The sequence below is a fragment of the Cricetulus griseus genome, chromosome 6 (genome assembly GCF_003668045.3).
Source record: "Cricetulus griseus strain 17A/GY chromosome 6, alternate assembly CriGri-PICRH-1.0, whole genome shotgun sequence".
Lineage (NCBI taxonomy): Eukaryota > Metazoa > Chordata > Mammalia > Rodentia > Cricetidae > Cricetulus > Cricetulus griseus.
Genome location: NC_048599.1, coordinates 54,943,149 through 54,949,235, shown reverse-complemented (window position 1 = coordinate 54,949,235; position 6,087 = coordinate 54,943,149).

Genomic DNA, 6,087 nt, shown 5'->3' with positions numbered 1-6,087 from the left:
ACAGCTATGTGTATCCCAGAGGAGATTTTTTTTTGTTACTTTACTAAGTGTTGTAAAATTTGGAGACCAAGCTTATTATTCTAGACACATTAATAAAAAGTGGTATATGAGGAATAGAAAAATGGAGGACAGAGTCAGTTAATTCAACTTGAAGCAAATCGGGTTGCTTGATAGTGGATCTGGGGCAAAGCACTCAATCCATGCTCTTGAGTGATACATCTTTATATATGTGATATTGTAATGCCATCTATGGTAGTCAGAGTAATTAGGGAAGCAACAGATGAGAACATGGTTAGTCATCATTGCATTTGTTTCTTAGAATCCTAGAGTCTTACCATCCTTCTCCTTAAAACATCTCAACAGTACATAATATATTTTGAACTCCTTTTAGATATATATAGAGTAAAGGGCTGGCAATCATAAAAAGAATACAGGAAACACAAAACTTGAAACTAGGTGGATAAATAAGACAATCAAAATTTGTATTATATCTATATTATTTTTTTACAATGTATCTGACAGAGATAACTTCAGAAGGGGATTCTGACTCACAGTTTGAAAAGGTTTTAGTTCATCCTGGTAGGAAAGGCATGATTGTGGAACTGAGTTCATGGCAGAAACAATGTCATGGTGGACCAGAAATCAGAGAATGGGACATGAGCCAAATGTCTAGACAAACTTCGAAGACTCACACTATGACCTACCTCTGTCAGCTCTGTCCAAAATGTTAAAGATTCTATAGCCTTCTAAATCGCACCACCAACTTCAGAACATGTGTTCAAAATATCAACCTGTCCGGGGATGATTTGGATCAAAATCCTAGCAATACCAATTATAAGTGAATTCAATGTCATGCTTTCATGACTTTGCAGAAGGTCCACTGCAAAGCCCAGGACCAGATTCAGGAAGGACATCTAATAAGTTTACTGACCTTGGTATTGGGCTAAATCCTCCAAGAACCCTGCCACAGCCAATCTAGAAATGAAGCTGAGTGCTTCTATACCTAGAAATCTCAGAAGTTTCCTGGTTCAAAATAATTTTTATACTAAGAAAAATAATTTTCTCTGGAAACCTATAATTGTAACTCAGTTCTCAAATAGATTGGTATAAATAGCTTATGTCCTTTTTCTGGATTAAGACATGAAATTTTAAATCTTAACTATTTTTTTTTTATAGCAATGGTGGTCTAGTGGTGTGAAATAAACACATGGCAGCCATTTCAGGAAGAACCAGTCTTTAGTTTATATCTCAAAGGAACTTAAGATGATATGCAAATATCATTAATGGGAGTTAACAGTGATGTTAGGGAATGTGATTTGCATGTCTAAAAGTCAAGAGGCACAAAAGTCTTAAGAATAGGGAGGGCTTACAACTGGTCAGCTGTGGAGATTAGTACACATGATGTTAAATGTTTTATAGTTTAAAGTATTTCAGAATACTTTAATTATTTAAAATAATTTATAATTATTTTATCATAATTTAAAATAATTATGATAAATCTAGCATGAAACTCACTGTTTTATAATAACTTGAAAAAATAATATATAAAACATATATGTAGAATATACTTAAAAGGTCACATAGAAAACATAAGTTTTCTTTTTCCGCCTGTTGTGAATAGACTTCTCATCAATAGAGGTAAATAGAAATACAGATAAATAGCCAGGCATTGGTGGCACACGGCTTTAATCCCAGCACTCAGGACACAGAGGCAGGCAGATCTCTGTGAGTTCGAGGCCAGCCTGGTCTACAGAGTGAGTGCCAAGACAGCCTCCAAAGCCAGAGAAACCCTGTCTCAAAAAAAAAAAAAAAAGAAATACAGATAAATGTTTTATTCAAATATTGTTATGGTGATTCTTGGTCAACTTGCCTACATCTGGGAGTTACTAAAAACTAAGGGGCTGGGTACACCTGGGAGAGATTTTTATTGATTGAATTATATATATGAAGTGGGAAGACCAACCCAAAGTCCAGAGCTTTTGGAGAGTGAATATCCATTTTAACTCTGGGCCATATCTTAAGGTGGAAGCTTATATGAAAAACATGGAAAAAGAAGGTAATTCCTCTTTGCCTGCTTGCTGTCACTCTCACTGGCAAGTTCATTTCACTGATTCTGTTTCTCTTGAGAAAATCAATTAATATAACTCCGTAAAGGAGCAAACCTCTGACAGAGGCTACATAGCAGACTCCAGAAACTTGAGACAATCACACTGGGCTGAAGAGATAAAATTTGAATTTTATGCTAGATCACAAAAAGCAACTCCACAGAAGAAATACAACTTCAGAAGAAGGAGCCCACATTTAGCCATGGTTTCCTCTTAGCACTTTTCTGCTATGCTGGGTGTGTACCATGTAATATAGTGTAATATAGTGTGTACCATGTAATATAGTGATGCAGTAGAAGGTGGAGAAAAATCTTTCCTCATAGTATGTGTACATGTTTTTCAGACTTCCCTACATTTATCTACATAATTCTGTTATTTTTCTTTTTGAACTTTTAGTCCAGTGTTTGAGTTGTCAAATGTGAAAATGCTTTCAATCCTCTGGTAATATCAGGCTTGGGTTGTGGTTTTTTTATTATAAAATTTTCTTTTAGAGATTTGGTGGGGTTACTCTTATTAGAGAAATATGGATTGTTATTGCTGATGATAAGCAGGTCTGATTATAGGGTGAATGCAATGTTGATCCTTTGCAGTGTCAGAGAGTTCTCTGCTGCCTACTAGAGCTTGACAGTGTTGATATTATGTATTATTTAAATGTTGAGGAGAATTCTCCAGGGAAATGTTCCAGGCAAACTACTTTACAGGACACATTAACTGCCCTCAGTAGGTATAAGGTGATTCAGGATATGTAAGTTTCTTGAATAAATGGAAATTATCTGTGTCTTTTGAGAACTCTTTCCATTTAATCTAAATTATTGAATTTATGAGCATAAACTTTTCAATTATATTCCATTATTATCTTTTTGATTTGCAGAGTCTTCAATGATGTCTTCCTATAATTCTTGATATTAACAATTCATGTCTTCTTTCTTCTTTGATAATCAGGTTGAATGCCCTCTGGGTTAATTTGAGTCTTGTCTTTGCCTCTCTGTCTAATTATTTCATTACTTTATGCTCTGGCTGTGTTTTCTTCTTATTCTTATTTTTATTAACATTTTCTCTTACATTGCAGGTTCTTATACAGATGTATAGTACTGATGGGAAATATTCTTCCTAACTAATTTAAGTATTAGCCACTGTAATGTTTTCTGAAAGTGTTTTTGGAGCTGAATCTTCCGAAATTGATGTTATGGATTTGTTTTCATTGCATTTCAGATGTTTTCTAACTCCACTTATAAGACATTCAACGCATAATTTACTTAAAACTGTATTGTTTTGTATTGTATCTGATTTACCAACTGTGTAGAGATTTTCCATGTATCTTTTCTTTAATCAATTTATAGTACAATTGTTTTAATTATGTGTGCATCTTATGTATATGATTGTTTCAATGGTCATGACTTTCTACCTGATACAGAATATGTTTATTCTTAATGAATATCCCCTATGCACTCATGAAATCACAAATTCTACAATTACTGGGAATTTTGTTTGTCTTCTGAACATCATCTGGTTGAAAGTGTTACATGAGTTTTCAACATCTCTCTTGATTTTCTGTTAATTATCCTGTAATTATCGAAAAGTATATTGAAAGTATATTGAACCTCCAGTTCAACTCCTTTGAATTATTCTGTTGTGTTTAGTTTTGTGCATGATGGAGTTCTGTCTGTCATTAAATATATGCATACCTAGAAATTCTGGATTCATAGTGTTAACTTATTTGTTAGGGAGAGGGAGAAGGGACTTGAAATAAGCTTGTTCCCTAACTAGAACTAATAAAATAAAATAAATTAAAAAAGAAAAGAATGCTACTTTTAAGATCTGAAGCTAGTTTTTGTAAAGGCTCTGTACCATTTACCCTCTCCATATATGTTACTTTGACTGATTCAAATATTTGTTTCTCTATTTCTTGTCTTCAACCATTAGAGTATTGTGTATTAGTGTGTGTGTGTGTGTGTGTGTGTGTGTGTGTGTGTGTGTGTGTGTGTGTTCACACATGTGCCTGTAGGTGTGTGTTGTTCCTTGTGATTATCTGAAATTCTTGATTATGTAGAATTTCTTCTTTATTAAATTCTGAAAAATCAGCTAGTCATTGTTTTTAAAAATATATTTACTCTTTTTAGTGTCAGGAGTACTTTGTCTGCCTATATATCCATGTCCCACATGTGTGTGGCATCTGTGGATACCAGAAGAGAGCATCAATTCCTCTGAGAATAGAATTATGGATAGTGTGAGCCACCATATGGGTTCTGGAAATTGACTGTGGTTGTGGGCCCTCTGGAAGAGCAATAAGTGCTCTTGACCATCTCTCTGGTCCTAGTAATTATTTCTTAAAAATCTCTTCTCTTATATAGGCATTTTCTTTAACTTTATTTACACATATCTTAGACTATTTGATGCTATGTCACAGCTTTGAGTATTCTTTTTCATTATATTTTCATGTGTTTTAGTTTTGGGAACTTTACTGATCTCTTTTCAAATCCAATGGATCCTTTACTCAAACACATCCAATCTTCTCAATAAAGAAAGAATCTTTTAGCTTTGATATTACTTTGGGGTTTTCATTTCCTTTTTCATAATTTCTGAATCCTGAGATATTGTACCTTTAATACATGTTGCTACCTCTTCCAGGAGAGAAAATATATAAATCATTTTAATCACATGTACAAATGTGTGTGTGTGTGTGTGTGTGTGTGTGTGTGTGTGTGTGTGTTTTACATTTCTGTGCATGGGTGCCCATGCTCCCATCTGTGGATACTAGCGGAGGAGGTCTGGTATTTGTCTGTGCCACATTTTTTTCTGTGACACTGTGGACCTCATTCCCTTGAGACTGGCTCACCTGATGAACTTGAAGCTTTCTGAGTAATAATAATAATAATAATAATAATAATAATAATAATGATGATGATGATGATGATGATGATGATGATACACACATAAATGCTGTTTGTCTCACTTCCCTCTTTGTTATTTTGGAGGCAGGTCTCTGGACTCAGCTTGCCTGGAACCTGCTATGTAGACAAGGATGACTTTGAATTTCTGATCTTCTAGCCTTCACCTCTGACATGCTGGGATTATAATACTATGTCAACACATCCTGTTTAGGAGTCACTGAGGAATTCAGCCCAGCCTTCAATCATACTAGGCAGGCACTGTTTCAACTAAGTTACAGTCATAGCCCTTTCTCTCTTGACAGTCTATTTTCTACTTTTATTCTTTTTCTTCTATGTATTGTTATTAATATAAAATTTGCATTGAATGTGAAAGAATATTAGTGTCTGAGGTAAAATATATTTATACATGGAAATGGCTCATTTGTAGTTTTATGTAGTGGGTGGAGTTGAGTTAACATAACAGGGAGTTATAATTTTACAACCATCATAACCATCCATGCGTGTTCCCTTTGTTCTGACAGTGCATCCCATGAAATCAAATTGTTTCTGTTTCATCTCAGCTGTGTTCCCATATATACACTACCGAGTACCCTCTTTTTTTTCATGCTGGCCCTGGGTAATAGTGCTGCTAGTGCCATGCTTCTGTTGGCAATATTCTGTGTTTTCCCACTTCAGTCTCAAGTCTTTGGCCAGTCCTAGGCTACTGAGTCATATGGGTGGGGTTTTCTAATGTCCTTGTCTTCCTTCTCATGCTTTCCCAACTCTCCTGTATCTTGTATCTGTGTGGGTCTTGTTTTGGGGAGCGTCTCCTGACCATTACAGCAGACAGACTTCAGTTTTCTGACTACTTTGATTCTGAGCTCAGCTGAGTTTGTTGCTGCTCAGTCAAAAACAAACAAATAAATTGTTCTCTTTACCCCTAAGCAATTTCTCTTTGGTGAAAGACAATGACTTAGTGGGGGAAGAGTCTTATGTGCTTCTCTTAGTTCAAGATCAAAATACCTTCACATCTGTGGTCCAGTGGCAGCCATTTACCTACAGCAGGGTTCTACAGCAGAGGATGTTGTCTTTGGACCACATTCCCAATCTAT